The sequence below is a fragment of the Wyeomyia smithii genome, chromosome 3, assembly GCF_029784165.1.
Source record: "Wyeomyia smithii strain HCP4-BCI-WySm-NY-G18 chromosome 3, ASM2978416v1, whole genome shotgun sequence".
Lineage (NCBI taxonomy): Eukaryota > Metazoa > Arthropoda > Insecta > Diptera > Culicidae > Wyeomyia > Wyeomyia smithii.
This window is the reverse complement of record NC_073696.1, coordinates 248,946,357-248,970,428: the sequence shown is the minus strand read 5'-3', so window position 1 is coordinate 248,970,428 and position 24,072 is coordinate 248,946,357. Positions and strand designations below refer to the sequence as shown.

General features: G+C 35.3%; 1 protein-coding gene across 4 annotated transcripts in view; it reads left to right on the top strand.

Moving 5' to 3' along the window:
• LOC129729467 (uncharacterized) overlaps positions 1-24,072 on the top strand; it is a 502,529-nt gene that overhangs the window by 263,427 nt on the left and 215,030 nt on the right. For all 4 annotated transcript variants that reach the window (XM_055688058.1, XM_055688057.1, XM_055688056.1 and 1 more), the window contains exon 2: positions 20,288-20,407. The gene's annotated coding sequence lies outside the window, so the exon portion shown is untranslated. The remainder of the gene's footprint in view (positions 1-20,287; positions 20,408-24,072) is intronic.

The window sequence follows — 24,072 nt, the reverse complement described above, 5'->3', positions numbered from 1 at the left end:
TTCACACTGTATACTACCAATTCGAGCACTATGCGAGCTTCAAACGTGTATGTTCATGCATGACATAAAACACAATAGTTCTAGACACAACCATTTAATTTTCACAGTCCAAAGTCATCCTCACAATACAAGGCAAGCTCATAACCTTCTTAGTGCCAGAGCAAATACAACCCTTGAACAAAAACGTATAACATTTAAAGGTCCCTAAAGATACAACTTGCTCCCTAATGAATTAAAATCCCTTAATAACAAAAACATCTTCAAAGCTAGATTGAAAAAATAACTGAAAATCAAATCACGGGAGCTACTGTAAAAATATTATATCAATCATAATTATTAAAGTTGTCGTTATAATATGTATAATTGTATAAGTTAATTATATAATAATTAATAATTAAATATTATATAATAATTATATAATAATTAATAATTAATTAATTATATAATCGTTATATAATTTATTGTAATTGATATTATAGAATAAGGTATCTAGAATTGTTAGGTTCCTTGGTTTAATTTAACTTTATCTAATGTTTACCATCTATCATTTTATTTCATTATTTCATTCTATTGTCGGTGTCCAGTACCAGGAGGCTCCAAGTGCTAGCCTTCTGGTGTGGAGGTATCGTAAATGGGCATATGAAAATAGTTAGATAGAATAAAATATGAATATCGATATAAATAAATAAAAATAAGTAAAATAGTGAGTCCCTTATAAAGAAATTAATTTCCACTGTGACGTCACATCAGCAGAGCCTGACCCTGGCCCAAGGTAGGTAAATATTCTTCTGCAAAGAAGTGCAAGAACTCTATGATGATTAAAAAACAAAAATAAAATAAATAAAATAAATAAAAACAAAATAAAAAAAATAAAAAAAGCACCGCCGGCATGCAGGCATATCTTCAGTCCGTGGAAACCAGAACCAACCGTCCTAAGTGAAGTACGACCCCATATTTTCAATTGAAGTAGTAAAAATGAGTTTCATACATCTGAGCAATGGTGGGCACCTCTAACCGAAAATTTAGCGACGCTAATCGCTAAGTCGCTAACCGGAAAATTTAGCTCGATAATCGCTAAACGCTGAACCCACATTAGCGGAACTTTCGCTAATCGCTAACTTTTTAATATTTAAATAGTCATATCGCTATATTTATTGCTCGTGTTTTGTAAGATTTGGACCACTTTGATCTGTTTTGGTTAAACAAACGAAAACAATTACTTTTTAAAGCTATTTACATAGGGGTACCATTTCGTCGGAGTTTTAAATCAGGAAAATTTTTTTCCAGCAAAAATTTGTTCTGAGCTATTGTTATTTTTTGAGGCATCAATAAATAAAACACGTAATTTGAGATTTGCACTTCAAAATACGCCAAAAGCCTCATACTTAACGTATTTCTCGAACGATACCTTAAAAAATGCAACACTAAACTGTTTGAAATAAAGTTAATTGTCAAATAGTACGAGGGTGGTATCCAAGACACGACCGCATGTTTTACGTAGGACTACGATAGTTTTATATTTCATTTGAAGAAATCAGACTTTGTTCGATTTGACCTCGTTTCACTTTCGACACGGTTTGACTTTGGCACACATGAGCCAAAAACGAACGGTTATGTTTAATCATAATTTATAGTTTTCTTGTTTTGCTTTTAAACAATTCAAACTCAACAACCATCAAGAGAAAGGCATTTTGTCCATTATGTTGCCGAAACCGAAACCAAAATAGACATGATCCAAGCAGTACCTAATACCGTGCTATACTTCTAATTACTCGGAAGGGTCATATCAAGTGTCTAAGTCGTTGAGGGCTTCATGCGGACGTTGCGTTCCGGATACTTCCAGATTATTGAGCCTAAATCCATCAAACGACACCTCTAACAACTTACAATCCTAAAACTAGTTCATTGGTGGCCACATATTGTTAAGGTCATATGCCACCAGAAAGTCATAGAAAGAAAAGCGTTTATTTTTAAAAATAATTTAGATTATTTATTTGCAGACATCTATTTAAGAAGAAAAAAATACTGTTTCTAACATTGATGAATACCTTTCATTCTAATGCAGTCAAATTTCTTTAACACGCGAAAAGGCAACTTTTTATATAGGTCCTAATTAAGAACGATTCAGTAGAAAGCAAACTTCCTTTCATCTTCAATTGCGCTTGTGAAAGATAGCTCACTTACCGATTTCAAAGCAGTATCATTGTCAGTTTCTTACAACTGCTTAGCAAATAAGTCACTTAAAAAAATCCTGTATTTACAAGTTCGTTGGAAAAGTGACGATAAAGAGTTGCAGTTTTTAGTGGAAAATCTATATTCACAAAAATTTTGAAATTGACATTGGAATTTATGAGGATGTAACATGTAACAGTCATTTTTTTTTCATTCTAGGCCAATTGAAACATTTATTCATTAAGCAGAACCAGAAAAAAATCAATCAATTTTAAGATACCAACGAAAAAACAAACATCAAAATGCCATATTTAAAAGTCAATAAACAATAAGTTAATAAACCTAGCTTGGTTTGATAAACATCATTAACCTCTCCAACTGATGTTTGCATATTACAAGTCTGGCAATGAAAGGTTGTGTTCATATGTTTAGTATCTTTACACGGTTGTGTTTATATGTTGTGTTGTGCGACAGGTTGTGTTTATATGTTTAGTAATATTTTCCTGCAGATGCTGATGTAATATTTTTGTAATTAAAAAATATGAATATGAATGTTTAAAACCTAACGTCAAGATGCATATAATTTGGGTTTTCTCTATACCACAACCGCGTAATGCAACTAGGATTGTCATATTGAATTAAATTTTTTTAACTGGAAAAATATAACCATCAGTACAGCTTAAACGCGCTATCTGAAATATCTGTTTAAAAATCTTTACGAAGCATATTGGTTTTCTATTGTCTTTTAAAAAGCCTCTAGTTGATCATTTAAATAAATCTGAGAAAAACAGAGTGTAGAATTCGAAAAGACAACAACCCAATGCAACTTCTAATTTTAGGAATTTGAAAGAAGTTTTTATCACTAAACATGGATATGAAAATCACTACGGTTGCAGTTAACGATGTTAACACAACTTTTGTTGAAGAGATATTTTAATTATTATATAACAATCTTTCGCAATATTCTACCTGTCGATTAAGACATCGGCGTTTGAAATCTGTTCAGGGATAGTAATACAATAAGCACTTTAAAACGATGAAAAAACATCTGTTGCAGCTATATAAAGCGAGCTCGTGATTGGTTGAAAGCTTCGAAACTGAACTAGAAGAAGTGGATTTCAACTGAACTTTTTACTAATTTACTGTTCATCGTACAATGTACAACGAACAATGATATGCCAATTATTGTATCACATGCTTTGGAAACCGTCGTCGTTCGATCAAAGCATTGGTGGTCAAAATCTGTTCAGTTGTAATCACATATTGGGTGCAACATCCAACATCGTGATATACTGTTGCGTACAAAATTATTTTATCCCCGGTCGCACAGTGTAGTGTGCGAACACGCACCACAGTACGTCGACAGCAGCTAGGGGTAAGCGGGGTAAGACCGCCCCCTTAAGCAATTCTGTTTATAGAAAAAAAAGTTGCGGCTGCAATTTCATTTTTTTTTTCGCTAAGAGGTTCTTCTATTCAATACCCGCATTTAAAAAATAAGAACTGAAATATTTTTGTTTATTTTTTATCTTTTATCTTTTTCATGCGGGGTAAGCCCGCCCACCAGCGGGGTAAGATCGCCCACCATTTTTTGAGGATAAACAATATTTTTAGGGCCGAAACGGTTGATTCTATCGGTATAGTGTCTCTGACAAAGTTGTAGATGGTATTTGTTTTTTTTTAAATAAAATATACACTGTGAAAAATCTGAAAAAAAAATTTTTTCTAAGTTTTAACTTTTTTTGTTTTCTGATTATTCAAGTTCAAATCAATGTTTAGGTAACTTTTTTGGTTTTCGAAATAAAAAGATTTTTCAGAATTGGGGTATTTCAATATATTGAATTCATAATATACACCCAACGCAAACGGGGAACATTTTATTACTTTAGGGCAACTTTTTATTACTTATTGGGTCTTATGACTGCGCATTATACACAAATAGTAATAACCGAAAAGTAACAAAAATTATGACGGGCATACGCTTGTATGTGTTTCTGCAGGAGAACATACAGCCAAGCACCGCAGTGCATGTGTCAGCAAGACTTCACTCGCTGCATTTGTATTGATGCAACGATCAGATTCATTTTTGCTCCCTTCATCCACACATAATGAGAATCTCACCCATCAACCTCAAATGTCTAATTAGAAACAGTTTCGTTTCGTCCCCCAGTGTTTACATGAAATGAATATATGTCATACTGTCTGAACAGAGTTGCCGAAGTTGCGAATATTGTTCTGGATGGGCACGAGTTTTGTATTTTCAAACAGGTGCAAATGAGTTTCCATGAACCAATGAGTATGTGTTTTGGATAGCTTGCAAGAAAGTGAATGTTTTTGTTTTTCTCTAACGCAGTTTACAGATCGTGATGTCATTCAAAGACGCATTTAAAGTCTTTGAAATCATCAACGTTTGCATACTCTATGACGGGGAAAATGCTGCTTGGCAGCTCTTGTCATATTCTTCCTCTACTCCGCATGCATACAACGAGCGAACTAATACACGCTCACCGGATGAATTGGAGATTGAAGAAACTTGTAACATGTGCAACATATGCGACGGTGTGTGCTTTTTTTCTTTTACTTGAGATGGAAAGGGAGCAGTTTTTGATAGAAAAAATCTTGCATGTGGTTGAAACGACCATTATTAGATAGTCGTACTCCCGTAACACGTGCTAAATATATGACAGTATGTGTTGGTACTTGTCTGGGGAAGAATTTTATTGCCTTTTTAGTAATAGGTTTGTTACCTAAAAAGCAATTTTGCGCTATTGCTTCTAAGGTAATAAGGAAAAGTTTTGCGTGTACCTATCTTTAAGCTAAAAATTAAAACCCATTAAACCTGTATTAAATCTGTATGATTTTTTTGAAGACTTATTATGTATAGAAAAATACTAATAATTATTATTTCTATTATTTATATTTTCAATTTTCTATGTTTTTTTTTTTTGAAGAACAAAATTACCAACGACTCTATACACCAAATAAACCGTCAAAAAAAAAAATCTTCACGAAAATTGAGCTATTAATATTTCTATTACTCCATGATCCAACAACCATAAAATTTTAGTTTACCTTTTGTAGATTTTAAAGGCAAAAATATGTTTTTTTCGAAAAAATTATAAAAGATATATATTATTAATTCTATTTCTATATTTTATCTTTAAATTTTTTTAGAGTGTGTACTTTTTTCGAAAGTAAAAAACTACTATTTTCAATTCTGCCGGAGACGTCATACCTATCAAACACACCGTCCTGGCTCTAAAATGATTTTGGTTCATTAACACCATTTTCACACAGGTTTACTTTTTTCAAAAATAAGTCCTGTTAAAATATATTACTAGAAAAGCTTAAACCAAATCGAAAATGGTCGATTAACATCGATGTCTTATGTGGCTTGAAGTTGCTTTACTGATCCTGTAAATATTCCCTTTGTAGTGTCGAGGCATTTGGGTCTTGAAGTAAAACAACAAGCAGTTGGATTCGTGGCGGTTTTACCCCTTGTATAGTGGGCGACTTTACCCCCAGTGGAACATTTTCATATTTGACCGAAAAAGTAGTCAAAATTACAAGATTACTCACGGCCTTCGATATTTCCGAAAGAAGATAGATTCAGGCAAGCGATTAAACGTATATTCACGAACAAAACAATAGATTTTTAGACTGAAAAACCTTAAGTCCCGTTGCCGCAAAACAATAGCGCATTGACTGGTTGCCAGCTGAAAGGTTGTTTTTGATTATTTCTGCGACCGTTCGTGCACTATCAAAACAGAAAAACGTGCAAAATGTTATGTAATTATACTGTAATAGACACGTTAAAGAAATTTTTCAATTATTTTATAACTTGGTAGTAAAACTACGGTGGGCGGTCTTACCCTGTTTACCCCTACATTGTTTCCACTTGGCTTGACTGCACACAAATGGCAATCGAGTGCTACTGCACTGACGACGAGCGACCGTCTTCTCATACATAGCCGGGGCAGTACTGTTGCCTGTGTCAGCATGCTTTCTTTCAAGACATCAGTTTTAATAACATTCTCACAACAGATCGTTTAATTGTCTGATAAAGGAGGTTGTTACTTTGTAACTTTCCGAAAAAGCTTTACTTTCAAGACATTAAAATAGTCTAGGTTCATAGAAGCAAATGTTAGTTGACCTATTGGGACGGGGAGATTCTGTCAATTTTTTTTTGCCACTGAATAGAGGTTGTCATAGCAGGCAGTTGGTGTCCACTCATGAAGTCTGTGCCAGGAGTGCTCGCATGTGATTGGTACATTGTTCGTGAAAATACGACCTTGAAACTTTTCATCAATTTTCACTGTTTAAAAATTAAGTAACAATGATATATGAAGAATCACAAAATTGTCCATCGTTTTATCAATCCAACGACATATTGATTATTGTGATCCATCATGTGGTTACATCAGTATTACCATTTAAAATCTTTCATTCCGACGTTACATCTTGGTTTTTAGTTTCCTCAGAATGTATCTCGATGTAGTGCGGTTAGACGTAGTCCTACGTCGAAAACGTTTATCGATTTCAACGACTAGACAATTTCTCTCATTAAGATTTAACCAAAGAAAAAAAATCGTTTTAAATAAGTTCGTTTCTTCCCGGAGTCAAGATGAAAGTACTGAACAGTTTGCTTCCTCTTTGAATATCCGGCATCATTCAGAAAAATCAGGACAAATGCTAAAATATGAAAATTAAATCAGGACACTCCAAATGGATCTCAAAATCAGGACATGTCCTGCTAAATCAGGACGGATGGTATCAATTTACAGTAAGTGGTTCACGAAACGGTATTCATATTTGATTTTGTAAAAACAAGAATAACAAAAGTTATTTAGCTTGCATTGAAAATAGATACTCTTAGGAATGTTTTCATAAAAATTCAATTATTATCTGAATCGAAAAAGTAGAACCAAAGTTGTCATAATTTCAAGCGCATTGCAATTTACCAAAGTTCTTGATGTGCCGAAAATTCAATCTAGACCTTGTGCTTGTTCTTCAAAATGCTCCTGTGACTTGTACGATAACTGGAACTCCATTCTAGGGTAAAAAAACTGACAAAAGTAACTTTCGCAGTAAAGTATGTTCATCTTTCGAAGCAATTTACGTACGCCATCAGCAATTCACAGTTTTTCTAAATATTTCTATTTTCGCTTCTCTACAAAATTTAGCGAATTAGCGATTAGCGTTTCGAAGGCCAAAATTTTAGCGACGCTAACAGTTTCGCTAACCAGCTCGAAAATTAGCGAAATCGGTGAATCGCTAACTGAATTTTAGCGTCGCTAATTAGCGAATTAGCGAATTAGCGAAATGGTGCCCACCACTGCATTTGAGTAATACACTAATCGTTAGTTTTCTATAAAGAAACAGAATGTTGTTTACTCCTAGGAACTCTAGACGTCTTAGTAAGAATATAGCATCCGTGATTGGTTCGCAGTGACCTAACAAACGAATATTGAACAAACTATCCCCAAATTAGCATATAATCGGTTTTATTCAAAACTTGCACAACTCATAATTCACGGTTTCAGGAAAAACGGGCTTGAAAATTTTAAATTTCCAATTCGCATTAAACATATTTGGGTCTATCAATATTGAGACTTCTGCAAGGGGTCTGAAATCTGGATTTTTTGCATTACAATCGTTGCTGCCAAAACCGAGATTATCTATGCATCTCTAACAGTTGTGGCGGAAGTCAAACATTACTTTGTCACCGTGGTAAAAGACGGATTTTCATACTATTATGTTCTACCCCCTACATTTGACTGTACTGCTGTATGGGACTCCTTCCTTCCAGAGGAGGAAGGGGTTGTCAACCTATCACAGAAATGTTTCTTGCTACTGAAAACCTCCATTTGCCAAATTTGATTTCATTGGTTTTATTAGTTCTAGAGAACAAATTTGTGTTTCATTTGTATGAGAACCCTCCCTTTCAGAGGAGGGTGGGGCCTCAAACCACAGGAACCTTTCCCGGTTGCAAAAACCCTACATACCAATTTTCACGTCGATCGGCTTAGTAGTTTCCAAGTCTGTATGGATCGGACAGACAGGACCGTATTTTTATGTGTTTAGATAGAAAACAGGATGAACACAACATTCTCATAGAAAAAGTTTTTGCTGCAGAAATGTTGCGTGAGAAGTGCTGCTAGAGATGATGAACCGAGAATCCTGTTCCATCTGCGATTGGAAATCCGCAATGAAGTGAAACTAAACATTCATCTGGTATCACTATTGTCCTGGAAGGAATTCAACCAAATATTCAAGTTGTTCTGCTTTCGAAAAGGCGAGGAAAGAAGGCTAAATCTGATTATTTGCCAGCTTTGTAAAAATTTAAATCAACCGTCCTTCGAAAGAGAGCCAAATATTTTCAAACAAAGCCGTAAAAATGAGTTATTGCCAATAATTAAAATTTAAAATTTGGTATCGAGGATTCAGTTCCATCCACGCTGTTTTGTTTTGACGGTACTCTTCCTACAACTGTTCTCCATCATCATAATTTTCGGATGACTTCGAGTCAATCAAATAACTCTTCTTTTCAAGACTACTAATCATTTAGTTAAAAAATAGAGATCTGAAAATTTTTTATGGATCTGATAGTCTGAGCAAAATGTAATGTTGAAAAAGGATTTTAACTGAAACTCACCGCTTTACATCAATAGATTGAATCTTGTAGTCGTGTCTTATAAAAAAAAAACATTTCAACTATTTTTTTCATTTTTGTCGACTAGTGCTTTGTTTAAAGCGTTGTAGCACAGAAACGCTTTCTAAGAATGAATTATGAAGATGTCATGTAAAAGTAGGGTCGGGATGAAACTCTTATTATAGGTGTTTCTAATAATACAGTAGCCAATTCATCACATGTTCGGCTGATCTGCCCTAGATTTTCATTCAGTCACTCTAGCAGGGAACAGCTCCAGCGTGTGACACGCAAACCTATTTCCAACTTCGTAGAAGGCCCTTTATCATCAGGTAATCATTCTTATTAAGAAGGTAAGCGGAACCTATTCCACTGCTTCCCGGAATCAAAAAGGGAGCGAAAAAGTTCAAAGCAAAAGAATCCTGTGGACAAAGTTTTCCTACTACGAGAGGGGAGCTTTTGAGATAATCGTAACTGAATTTTGTGACGATAATAACTTCATCCCGGTGAAAGCCAATCTCAGCTAGGGATGAAAAACGCCGCCAGCCAGCTGGAAGGTCCTGGTAATGGCGAATTAAATTTGCGCTGTAAAATCAATTAGAATTCAACGATGGAATGATGATTGCACTAACACACCGCTTCACTTCCGGGAAGGCTGATTCAGGCAATTAGTGCCAGCCGAAGGAAGTCATCCGTAGCTGATTGCATTACGTCTGATTGGTTCGAATATTGGTTATGTCCCGAGAGGATTCACCATAATCTGCGTGTTTTGTATGTTCGATTGCATCGAGAATATGAGCTGGTTAACTAAATCGGCTATAGGGTAATTATAACTCGAATCAGCGGAAGCGTTTGACACTTATTAATGCTTCAGATTTACGTCTATTCTACCCACACACATACACACACACAGCATAATTGGATTTAGATCCGCTTGAGCGATTAAATTGTGGATGCAAGCATAAGCTATGAATCTAAATTTATTTAAGAAGAAATTTCAAACTGAGTTCAATTAGCTCAACTGTTGTGACCTTTATTGTACGTTAACGCCCTCATTATTGAAAACTTCCAGTATCAAAATTTAAAAAAGATAATGGACCGTTAATCTATTGAACAAAATAGCATTTTCGTGCTTCTTTTCTGCTTTGCGACAGATTGAATGGCATGCTCAGTATTTTTTCACCTTGCTAAAGAGAATCTCATGCCACTTGCCACTTGCGTCTACTCAAATGTTCTTCGAAAGTCCTTCAATGTTGACTACAGGCGAACGTGGGATGGTGAAAAAATTGCTTTAATTAGTAAACTGTGACATTTTGTCTATCTGAAACGCAATGCTGCTGAGCGTGGAAGAATTTAGTAATATTCTTTTCCAATTTGCGCAATTATACGCTAAATAAAAATGAGCAGAAGACATGTTCCCAAAAATTCTCAAAGTGATAAATAGTTTTCAGCACGCTAGATTGAACAATTACAACCAAACAGATTTAGGATACAATTTCGCCAAGGTTCATTTTCAAACAAACAGACCTTGATTGACCGAAAACCACTCTCGTGACGATATTGCGAGATAAAATCCATTTTTGGTGAAACTCGATCCGACTGGGGGTTGATACTCATTTCACATTAATCGAACCGAATTAATCCAAAAATTAATCAATAGCCCAGAACGAGTTCGGTCGGCTCAGGGGAATGAAACCGAGATTAGATTGTGGGCGCTCGTCAAATTATCGTGAGACCGCTGTGTGAATGGAGGATGCCACTGATCCGTATCCATTACAGCGTGAATCAGTGCCGAATCAACGGAGCAGCTAAAGCTGTGGAAAATGCGTGAAATGTTTACGGTTGGTTTGGCTAATTTGTTCGGCCTACATTTTCGGCCGGGCTCTGCTGGAAACTGTGCAAATAGAGTGTTTTTTTTTTGGGTGGGAATGATTAAACCCATGTAGATTGAGTAAATATTCAACCATAAGCGAAGAAAAAACCAGAGTCAATCCATAACAAATAACATATCGTTCAATATGGACCATTTTTAATTTCAATGGAACCTTGCACACGTACATGCCAAGCAAACTAAGTATTTTTTGCAGGTGGAGGAATTGTTTAAACTCAAGAGAAATTTTCTAATAGGGAATATTTATTTAGGCCAGTGGTTCCCAACCGGGGGTCCGCGGCCGGCAAGGGGTCCGCGAAGCTCTTGCCAAATTTGACAGGTAATTACCATTTGTTCCTAAATACCTCTGTGAAGGCGGATTTTCAACTCTTCTGCGTACAGGGACCATAACGTGAAACAAATTAGACTTGCAGAACGACATGAGACTGAAAAACGCGGCCTCGTATTGCAAAACCCATATCTGCAATCCTCCAGAGTGGGAGGGGGGGGGGGGGCTTCTCTGAGCTTCGCATAGAGACCGCGGAGCTCTTGTGTTTTAACTCAAAAACTTTAAGCTGTATAACGAAATTGCTTTGATTTGTAGAAAATAAATACACCCTTGAAAAATTTATTTTCAGTAAAGAAAATTTAAATGAAAACAAAACTTTGAATTAGTATTAGTGTATGAGTATAGTTTTTATTTTAAATATTTATTTTGAAATAATTATTATAATACAATGTTGTTTCAAATTTTATTACGGTGAACAACAAAAAAGCTAGTGTGCAGTTGTATGGCTTCCCTCACTGCCGTGTCCAGAACAAGAATGAAGACGAATTTTCTATACGCTGCCTTTCATATCAAGTTGCACTGAGATGTTTTAGTTTGGAGAGTGGCTACGAAAAGGTGATAATATAAGATGATCCAGAAGAGTGTTTTTCCGGTTAACTAGATATAATAATCTGTCGACCGTGTTAGGGAAAGCAAGCATTGTGCTCTACTCTTATTGTTCGAAATTTGCCTTTCAACAAGGTTTAACACTTTTCAATAGTATCAATAGTTCCCATAAACAAATTATTTCTTTTTACATTTGGGCGAATGTGTAGACGTTTTTCCAATCAACTACTACGAGAACGAATTTTCCGTTTTCAGATATTAAGTTTAATCTCCTGTAGCGAAATTTTCGTAAAAACGTAATGCTACGTCAAAAATTAAACGAAAAGGCAACCCTATTTTTAGGACATTTCAAAATTTAATGTTTTTCTTTCAGACGAGCTCAAGGTTTTAGAGTCCGGTTTAATAAGCGCATGGTCATGAGTTCGAATCTTAGTAGAATCATGCCGTTCAATATCAGAGGGACTTTACGCATAGGTTCTTCCCACTTTGACCCATCTCTCACGCTGAGTTTTGTAAACAACACTCAGTTGAATGAATACACCTCTCTAGACTATCCAACGGGGTTCAATGAAAAACGAGCAGTAGAGTTGAGCGTAGAGGGAAGGATATAAAAGTATGAAAATATGTCACTTACCACGGTGACAAAGCAACTTTCAACTTCCGTCGCAGTTGTTAGAGATGCATAGCTAATCTCGGTCTCTGGCAGCAACGATTGTAACATTTTCTTCCTTGTTTTCCTACCCGACCGGCCCTTGTCGATCTTTACAAAAAGCAGATTTTGTGTTTTTTTTGTGCAACTTTGTTAGCTCAGATCCATCACGGAGAAGCAACTATGAAAGTACAAGCACAAACTCAAGTTCAAAATTTTCTCAGAAACACGATGAAATGGTCAGAATTGAAATCAAAATATACTCATTTGCTGAAATTCTAAATTTTTCTCAAATGAAAAGAGAGCATATCTGGCAACACTGTTGCTCTAAATTGATATTCTTTGGATTGCTCAACCTCATTTTCTTCAAAATGCAATTCTTAGAATGTCCTTATATGACATATTCGGAGTTTTAAAAAAACTAACAAAAAAGATTACTTGAAGCAGAGTAAATTTGTAATTCTGTGGCAAAATTCACGAAAACAGTCAAAACTCGTTTTTTTTTATAATTCTAGGGCGTTTTTGACGTAGAGCTACGTCTTAACGTAGGGGTGCAAATTGAAAACCAGATTTTTTTTGTTAGACATGTTAAATGTTTTTTTCTTCAAAAACAAGTTTTCCTTAAAAAAAAATTTACATGAGATTTGTGGAGCGAGAAGAATTATTCAAAAAAATCTTACTTAGCTTTTCAATGGGGGAAGCAGGGTCGAAATTTCCAAAAAAAAGTCCTTACATAATTTGTGAATTACGCCATTACACAGATTAAACCACCGCACACTGGGAAAAAATGAACAACTTGAATTATAGCATTTCTTATGTAAAATTAATCAACAATTCGATTGATGATGGTTTCATATTGTACAGGGCATGGGGAATGGTCTAATCCTCCCCATTTCATCTTATATTTTCGTATTTTTGGAAATATAAACCCCATTCCGTATCCTGCATAGGATGAAATTATCTCGCGTAATTTTTCAAAAGGACCTATCTAACATTGAGAGACTCTCTTTGTTTACTTTCTCTTTGATCAATAACTATGTTATATTTCCCATATTTCATAACACTCAATGCATAGTAAGCAAGACAGTATTACAATCTCTCGATTAAGGGGAAGAAAGCTTAGAAAATATTTATAATGACGACGTAATTAACGAAACAAAGTGAGAGAGGAGAGAATCTCTCATTATTACTTAGATCCTTTTGAAAAAATACGCGAGATATCACCTGACTGACTAATCTGACTAATTTTATATATTGCAGGTTGATTTTTTTTGATAGTAAGTTGAAAAAAATGCTGAGAAAACCATCAAGAAAACCATCAAGAAAACGAGAATCATCTTCCGTCATATGCAACTGGTAATTCGCAATGATCAGAAAGATAACAGACTTGCTGGGTGCCACTATTGTAACAACACCGATGGCACTTCTTAGCGCCCCGAAATTAATTATTTGAAGTTGTAAAACAGCGTGGGTAGAACTGGGTTCTGCTGTGAATAAGAAATTTATTTCAGAAATAACTCAGTTATCACCATAAGCAACGTTTTGGCGAATGGTGAAATGAAAACAACAACTTCAATTGAGTAATTTGAGGTGCTTAAAAGTGTCATTGGTATTTCACAATAGTGATCCCGGTAAATTTAATTAATTTGTCAAAGAATGATGATTGAATGATCCTAGTTCTGTTATTTCTTCACGCACTGCAAGCAAGTAAACCAGACACGTTGCAAGTAGACACACGATATTAGTAGAGACCAAATGGTTAAAAGTGAACACGCCAGATCCAGACAGAATCACTTACATATCCGCACGTGTTCTGTAGTGCTACAGACATACCTGTATGACGGTGCTTCCCACATAGACGGAGGCATGCTTGTCTTTTCACCTCAGAAAACCTCTGGATTGCAGGAGAACATCTTGCACTGCGAAAACAACTGCTCTCACACTAAAGAGCAAACCAACGCACATGCTAGAAGAGAACGACGGACGATTTTTGTCTGATGAGCTTCCTGAAGGCACCGCGGTGAAATCTGAAATCTCTCTCTTGCGAGACAATGAACTATGGTGTACTTTCTCACACGTATGGACATTAGACTGGGGCACGGTTGTATGGGAAAAAAGTGATGGTGTTATTTTTTCGCTCCCATGCACTTTTCGTGCTCCTTGTGGGTCCTGTAACAACTGAGTAACTTTTCAGATCGATCGGTGCAACGCCCGATTTGCGCCCGATTTTTAAAGCTTCCATACGATTTTATATGGGAAAAACCACTTGTTCAAAACTCTTTCTATAGAGATGTCCAGTTGGCTCCTAAATTATATCAATACATGATATTTATAGGAAATTTTCCTGTGAAAAACTCTTCTGAAGATCGCAAGGCGCTACCTTGCTTGTGAAAAAAGATATTAACCCCAGACTGATTGAATATCTGACGAACGGCTCACCATTGAATTTTACTAGCAATACTGCTGCAGCATGCTGCTGTTGCAAATTCAACCATGTGATGAGAAATGAAATCGCTTAAATTTATCTTGAGGCTTCCCCAAAGATACTATGAGCAAAAATCACTCTTTGAAAATTAATTCCACGCGAAATTATTTCTCATACTTCAGCAAGTTTGCAATAGCAGCATGCTGAAGCAGTGTTGCTGGAAAATTTCAATGGTGAGCCGTCCGTCAGATATTCAATCAGTTTGAAGTGAATAGCTGTTTCTACAAGCATCGTAGCGTCGTACGGTCTTCAGAAAAGTTTTTCCAGGAAAATTTCCTACAAATATCATGTATTGATATATTTTAACCCGCCAACTGGACATCTCTAGCGAATAAGTATTGAAAAATTTGATTTTCCCATATAAAGTCGTATGGAAACTTTAAGAATCGGGCGCAAATCGGGCATTGCACCGATCGATCTGAAAAGTTACACAGTTGTTATGGGACCCAAAAGGAACACGAAAAGTGCATGGGAGCTAACATTTATTTTTTTGTCCCACCCTTATGGACATCACGCACTATATTTACACAGCAGAGCTATCTGCGGTGCGTTTTACAGTTTGTTTCTCGAGCATGGCAGAAGAGGAAAAAAGATTGAGAGAAAAAAATAGACTGCGTTGCTCGTGCCGGTCGAGTTTACCTAGTCGTTTTTTGTCTACTTTCCGGACTACTCGCCAGTGGACACTGTGGTGTACTTCTGCGTTTTCTCTGTAGAGTGATTAACCCCTCTTGTTTCTACCAGCTGTGAGGTGAGCTGGAAGTGTGTTTATCTCTCTGTAAGTTGATTGAGACACTTTGGAGTGGAGAAAGCATTTGCTACACTCAGGCACATACTGAAAGGGAAGTGCACGATGAATTTTTCCTCCGCTCTTCACTGAAGAGAATGACAAGCATGGACGGGGGACACAAAATCTAGCTCTGTGGAAGGTGTTCTGAGATCACCAGTGCGGTCCACCGATGTTTTCTGCTGATCCGTCCGCTATGAAAGGCTGCATCCGGAAAAGCGGGTGTTGCAGCAAAAACCATCCGAATATATTGTATTTGAAATCGCCGCACACTGAGCTGCGATTTCCCGAAGCTCTGCTTGCTGCTGGTAGATCCTCTTTCCAGTAAATCATCCTCTTGCAACAGTGATCATATAAACAATGAAGACTAAATTTCTGCATGTTAGGTTTTATACGTGACTATTGAAAGTTTAAAAATTATTTTTTTTTCAAAAATCATCCATTAGTGCCAGTTCGGCAGGGGAAGAAAAGTATCGATTAGTTGTTAACTTTGATTTAAACTAAGACGCGAACTGGGAGTTTTACCTAATATTTAGCCTTGTTTCCAGCTCTGATTGGTCGAAATAAGGGTTTAACAAGGCTCTACATTATTCATTAATAGTACAATAGTTAGCATTTTGGGCGAATGCACAGCTGGCTGATTTTTCAATCCATTGCTGTACGAATGAAGGAAATAAGTTGGAGACTAACCTAGTTTTAAGCAATTAAAAGTGAACAATTTTCATGACGGTCTCGATATTTTCGAACTTTAAATTTGCACCCCTGTGTAGCCGTAAGACGTTATTCTACGTCAAAACTTGTCTTAGACTCAAACTGGAATGTTTTAACCGGTTCTTTGAAATGTGGTTCCCCAAGCCACCTCGGAAATGTGCTCAGTCTGCACACAGCACCGGTTAAAATTCTATTATCTTTCTTTTTTTACAGTTTGAGTTCTAGGGTCATATTTTGACGTTGAATTACGTTTTCGGTCAAACTGAAAAAACGGTTAATATTAGACGATAGAACATTAAGCATAGATTTGCTGATTGAGTAGTTTATTGTGTTTCATATTCTCTATGAAGTAGTTGAATTAAAAGAAAAGTTTCTTTTAAAAAAATTGGCATGTTTTTTACCCATTTCAATTTATTATATAAACTGAGATATGTTCATAAAAATTGAAAGGAGAGGCGGATAATCATAAATCATATGATGCTTCATTATGGCGCGAGTTGGAGAGGAGACTTTGTGATGGTGAAAATATTTAGAATATCGAAATATAAAATGTGTAATAAATGTTACAATATTGAAAATGAATACGGTACCTAGAATGTAATAATAGTTGAAGCGTCATTCATGTCAGACACACAAAAAACTATTTTTTTTAAATGTTACAAATATTAAATATGTTATAAATACCAAAAAACTCCAAACTATCAAACTATCAGAATTGCAAAAATAAAAAAAAATTGTAAAATGTCAAGAATGTCAACGATGTCAAAAATGAAGAATGTCGGACTAATTGGGTCTGTAGGCCTTACTGCCCTTAGCAACTTTGCATTTTTTTTTTGAAAGTTGATCTGTACGAACTTTTGAAAAGGGCTGCAGTTTTTTAATAAATCGATATACAATCATACCTCGATATAAGACAATTTTTTTTTTTTTTCGTTACGTTATATCGAAGCAAAAAAAAATTTTTTTTAATTTATGCAAGAATGTTAATGGTTACTCAAAGATGCGCGAAAACCTATTTTCCATCACCTATCAGTATTTTCAAATCTTTCTTAGGCCCCTATAGAGAAAACTTCAACAATCAAAAAAAAAATTTTTTCCAATTGATGCAAGACTGTGAATTGTTACTGAAGGATGCGTGAAAACCTATTTCCCATCACCTATTAGTATTTTTAAACCTTCCTTATGCCCATTTTGGACAATTTTCGCATTGGTTTCATTGGTTTCAAAACTTACTACAAACATTTTTTCGAAGCAATTTATAGCCCAAAAACAGTTGCTGTATCATTTATTTCAATTTCAATACATTTTAGAAAGTTACGTTATATCGAGGTAAAAGTTACGTTATATCGAGGTATGACTGTATTTGAATAATGAGAAATAGAAAAAAATTGTCACGGAATGACTTATAGAAAGAGCCGAAACTTTTAGAAAAAATATTCAAATACAGTGATCACCCGATTATATCACACCCTGATGATTTTTGGCGTGACAAAATAGGGAAAGTGATAAAATCGGGAAATTTTTAAATTTTTTTTATTGAAGATGTTAAATTAATAACTAAATACGTAAAATCAGTGATTTTAATTATTTTACAAAATCTATATGTACAAACATATGAAAAAAGCTGCAGTTGTTTTTTTATAAATCGATATATCTGAATAATGACAAAAGATAGAGCAAAGTTGTCAAGGGATGAATTTGAGAAAACTGTCTGAGTTTTTATAAAAAATGTTTAAAAAATTCAGTTTGAGGATCTGTACTGAAAAAAAATTTTTTTCAAAAACAAAAAGTGACTATAAAAAAATCGATCATCACAATTTTTTAAAAACATTTTTTTAGATAGATAATTCAGTTGCCTAAAACTTTTCTGAATAAACCTAAAACAATAAAAAACATAAAAAATCGATGTAAAGTTGCAAATAAATTACAATTAAGTTTATTATTCGTTCATGTTTTTGTTTGAATTGGCAAAATGAATTACTTGCTTTTTATAGCGCAGTACCATCAGCAAAATATTAGATGTTCTCACAACACTAAACTTTGCCGAAGACAGCAAGCTGATATCTCTCACATATTGCAACCAGAAAAATCTTAAAATGTAAATAACGATTTTCAATGTCTTCTCAAAGAAAACTGTATGTTGCTTGCAATATGTAAGAGATAGAGACATGATGTCTTCTGTAAAATTTCTTGTTTTGAAATCACCTAATACTTTGCCTAAGACACCAAGCGTCTATCTTTATCTAATGAAAAAGTAAATATTCTCATCTCACTTTTAGGAGGATCGATCACCCAGCATTCTACATCAAAAGATGCGTTTTCAAATATCTTGAAACTTCTCGCGTTATAATAAACATTTGTATAACTATTCAATTATTCGCACGAAAACAGCAAAATGTAACATTTTGCATCGGTTGAATTTTTAATGTAAACTACATCCAGAATGATGTTATTCTACACAGAATTATGAAAAAAAATCATAATAGAAAATCAGTTCACCCTGACATTTTGTTAATGAAATGTTTTATGATGATAAAATCGGATGAAAAATGTGATAAAATCGGGGGCAGATAAAATCGGGTGATTACTGTTTTCAATTCAATTTTATATTTGAAATTTTTGGCTTCATTTTTTAAAACTAAAAAGTGATTTAAAAAAAAAGATCGTCTCAAACAGGGCCCTTTTACAAAAGTTTTTAAAAAAAAACTTTTTTGTGTCCTTCTGTAAGTACGGTGATGACAAGAAAAAGAGAAAAGTTGTTCTAAGGAATTGTCTGAACTCTCATTTGAAAATATTGAACATTAACGATGTCAAAATATTGACATAAAAAATGTCAAGCATATTAAAAAACCGAAAATGTGAAAAGTATGAAATGTGTCAAAAATGTCATACAGTTAAAACAATGAAAGAATATCCAAAATGTCAAAAATACGTCCAAAATGTATATAAAGCCAAAAATGAAATAAATTTCAACAATGTCAGTGATTCAATTATTTCTTTATTCAATCGCCAATAAAGTTGCAACCGGATTCACTGCAGTGCGTATAATGCCTATTTCACGGTTTATAAACAATTACACAATTCGAAAAGCGTTATAATTCTGGATCAGTGGAAACCATCAGATATACATGCACTAGCATACCAATAATGAAAAATTGATCCCCACAGAGAAAGAGGAATCAATTTTAAAACAGACGATAATTAATTCGTTTTGTTGAACCGAGTTATAACCGGACGCCTGCGCTGAATTGGCTGCCGGGTTCACTGTACAGGCTAAATCATCTATGTATTTTTCAGTTGTGTGAACGGCGGCTTTCTATGAAAATCATTCATTTGATTGATCGGCGGATTAATGTGACGATGGTTTTCCGTTCGGTATCAAACTGTTAAATGCGTGTTATCAATAACCGCTTAAATCACAATTGGTCGAAAAATTATTGGAACTTTTAAAAGCGCAATCTCTTAAATCAGAATAAGTCATGCCAATTTATTGGCGAAAGCGTATAATATAACTGTATTTAACATTTATTTTAATTTTTCATGAATAAAAAGAATGCTCAATTTGTTTTACAAATCGATAAAGCTTACAATTGCTTATTTTAACTCATTATAATACTAAACAAAATCAAACAAACGACAGGTTGGGATTGCCTTTTCCTAATCAACAGAAAACACCATTTGTTGGGAAATCCTCAGGAAAACAGCTACAAATCACCAACCGAAAGGACGCGACTTGTCCATCAAACCCCAATTAACAATAACATTCCCGGCGGATGGAAATCCGCTGTCGAAGTCCGGGTTGAGAACAAGCGTCAACAAAATTGCCAATTTAATTGCGCCATTCCGTCTACCATCACCGCCTGTGCGCTCAACGACGGAACGACGACGGAAACAACAAACATCGGAAGCATCGGAAAATTGGCAGTCAAACAAATGCCGACCTCCATCAATATTTACGATGCGTTACTGTACGCCCCGACCGCAGCACAGGCCGGGAAGTAACCGTCGAAGAAGCAGATCTTTTTGATTAATACCGATCCCAGCTAACAGAGTGCTTTTTCACTCTCCATTTCAGATTGCTCCCCACTGCGGATGATGATCGGTCGTAAAGCACTGCCACCGTCGAACCCGGAGATTCAGGATCGTCCGCACACAAAGGCAGTCAGTCCGCTTATCGATTAGGCGCATCACAGAAGTAAGTTACATGCGAGGCTGTTTTATCATCGCGCGACACCATATCATTTATCCATAACCCATGCCAGTGCCATTCGGATTCCGGCAACGAATGGTTTATGGGGTACGGCACTGGCAAACCATAACGGGGTTCATTATCCTTTCGTATCCAGTTAAGTGCGCTCGATTGCGACGCAGGTCAGTGATAAACACATTCGCTTCGCTGCGGCACCACAACAATACTGCTACTGCTGCTGCTGCTGCGTCGGTTTGGCCGCCCGAGATTCTGAGTGCTTTTTATGACGGGAATAAATTTCTGTCAGATTAGGGGTGGCGGAGAAGCGCCCAAGCTTGTGTATATGAACTATCACCCTTCAACATGATGTAAACTCGACAATTCATCCCTAAATCTCAGTTTGAACATAAAATAAATATGCCTGCAGCAAGTGATGTTCTAATAATTCACAATCAGGTGTACTTTCTTATTTTCACAAAATACAAACGTACCAACCATACATCCGTATGATTCGTCATATAGATATCTGTACTTTTGGGTTCGTTATTGCTCCAACTGGCGCACAATGGATTTTGATTCAGAAAAGTTTCGAAACAGCGGAAGTACAATTTTCGAACGGAAGCGGAAGTCTATTCTTGGCATAAACCCGCCCTGTGCAATTTTCCACATCAATCACCGCAAACCGGCAGCGGAAGTCGGTAACCGAAATAAAGCAGAACTATTTATTAAAACCGATAACCAATCCGAACGAGGGAAATACCTACCACACGATGCAGGAGCACCGTTTTCAAATCAGTGTAAAGTTTACTTTTAATTTATTGCCAAAGGTTTTGTAGCGCAGATTTAAAACAAAAAAAGCAACATTAAATTTAGAATGATTCACTGGGGTAAGGCAACATTAAATTTAGAATGATACACTGGGGTATTGTTTTACATTTACCACTCTCTAAATTAACAGTGATTTTGCTAGTAAGACAAGGGAGTTGATCAATATCGAAAATTCCAATGACAGGAACGAAAACTCTGATCAATACGTCGTCACTTGAAAATTTATTGAATGGACATCGATCGAAAAAGCAAAAAAAAATGTGGGTGCTGAAGAAAACCCGAAACAGATGCCAATTGCTTAAGATGCATTTGAAAGGATTGAAATAGTCTTCCTCGATTGGGAACTAAGATTGATTACTTCAAAAGTTTACTAAATCAATTTTATAGTCTGAAGACAAGCTATTTAAAATTGGTTGCTTACCCTGTACGAAATTTTCAAATAAATGACCAACAACTAATACAAAAGTGTATATAAACCAATGGGAAATTGCCAAAAGTAAAACAAATTTTATGAAATAATAAAAACAGAAAAAAAACAGAAAGCTGAGAAAAATGTTAGAAAAAATAATAAGCAAATCGTAAATCGTAAAATCGTAAAAAAACATGAAAAAAAAGGAAAACCACTACGAAAACCAGACAATTAAATGTGGTATGAGTAAATAATATTGTAAAAAAATTAAAAAATAAATAACTGTATCACATGATAAAAGTATCATTTGAAAATGAAAATAAAGTCAAAATCTGACTTAGAATAGAAGAGAATCCTGAATTATAAAAAAAATGAAAGGAAGAAAACAGCTCTAAATTCGGGAGAAAAGTTGTAAAAATATGCAATTATTCACCCGAATTGTACACACAAAACCACAAATATAGAAAATAACTTTCACACATAGAAAAATCAACCAACAGATAAACGGAACATGTTGGCCAAAAGTAAAAACTCTCAAAGATTTGGAAAATGTCACCAAATTGACAACAAAACCTTAAAGCACTTGCCAAATGAAGTTAGAAGGAAGTAAAAGTATTTATATTTGGCGGAATCATTGGAATTTCTGACAGTTTGAAATGTGCATTAAAAATAAAGCAAAAATCAAAACTGAAAACACTGGTCCAATAAAAAGAGTATTCGAATTTTTCAGGGTGGAACATTTTACATGATGGTATTGAAAACGGTTCAAGTTATGTCTTTTTTTAAGTAAAGAAACTGCTTTAGTAGATCAAATTGGCGAACCACTCGTTAACTGGAAATCAATACTTTTTTGCGATCTGTCGTTTTTCGTCGAAACTTGTCTCATCAAAATTGCTCTTGCTCTAGAATTACTCTACAGCATTACTGGAATCAAAATATCATCGGAAAGGAAAAAGATAGGGCCTTCTTCTGGGAATATCGAAGCAGGTGCCTACCAACCTACCATATTTATTGATATTACATTCGAAAGATCATACGTTTTTACATAAAATATGTCAAAATCAGAGATGTATATCGTCTAAAATCAGAATCGATTCGACTATTTGATTTTACATTTGATATTACCTAACAGAAATGCTGTAACACATGACCCATTATTACGAAGGGGATGAAAACGACATTAAATTTAAAATCGTCAGGCGATAGTGACGCTGTTAGCTTAAGCATTCAAATAAAAATCATTTGTTTAATTTTTCACAACCCTTTTTTTCAAATGAACCGAAGTCTAAGAATCCAATATTCAAACTTGTTTGACAGCAAAATCGTGATTCGATGACAGTAGCCGGAAAAAAATGAAATGAAAATGCGACCGTTCGAATCTATGTGACTCCATTTTAACTTTTTTGTTCACATTCATTGTTCCGTCCCGATACGGCGGTAGAAGTCACAACCGTCTTTGGCGCCGCTGTCAAGATTATCGCCGGTCAATTTGACGTGGCCTGCCATCGGATAGAAGCGGGCGAACGTGCGCTTTTAATTTTAGCGAGTTAGAATTATGAAGAAAGTCTGTGCGCAACTCTACAAGTATTATCAAATTTATTCAATTTATTTAAAATTCCCTAATTAAAGAATATACGGTGAAGGGGTTTTAGTAAATTATTGTTACAAACTAGATACAATATCATTAATCTATAACCCATGCCAGTACCATTCGGATTCCGGCAACGAATGGTCGTAGAAGTCACAACCCTCGATGGCCCCGATGCTCACATCATTGTAAGTACACAGACCAAATTTAAAAAAAAACTAGAATGTGGAGAAAATTAAGTGAGAAACTGCAATTGTTGAGAGTAAAATTATAAAAAAAAATTTATGAAAACTTTAGCATTTGAAAAAAAGTAGACACTGAAAACCTAATGAAAATCGAATGAAGAGACAACAAGAGACAACTCAAAACTGAGTAATATTGTACGGTTATAATTCTCATAAAAGAAGTGCGGAATACAGCAAACAACCTGGCGATATCACGAAAGATCAATATTTCTGGTCGCAGTGATGAGGCCATACAGGAAAAAAGTCACCGGCATACTTCATCAACGCTTTAACTGCGAAATGACTACTACACTTCTTAACATAAAGCTCTAGTTTGTAATCTAGAAACGAAAATTCTAATACAAGAGAACGGCAAACAAATAATGACTCCAAGCTACATCAGAAAGAGATATTCGCTGTCTAGAGCTGTTCTTCATTCGTTGCGTGCCGAACCGAAGACGAGCAGCAACCACCGAGTGCGTTTTAGATAGGAAGCAAGATCTACAAATTGGTTCGCCTTCAGTACAGTGCGTGCTTCAACAAGTTTGCTGTTACCTGTATCAACATTAGTTTTAATAATATTCTCCCAGCAGATCATACAGTGCAACAATTTTTATGCCTT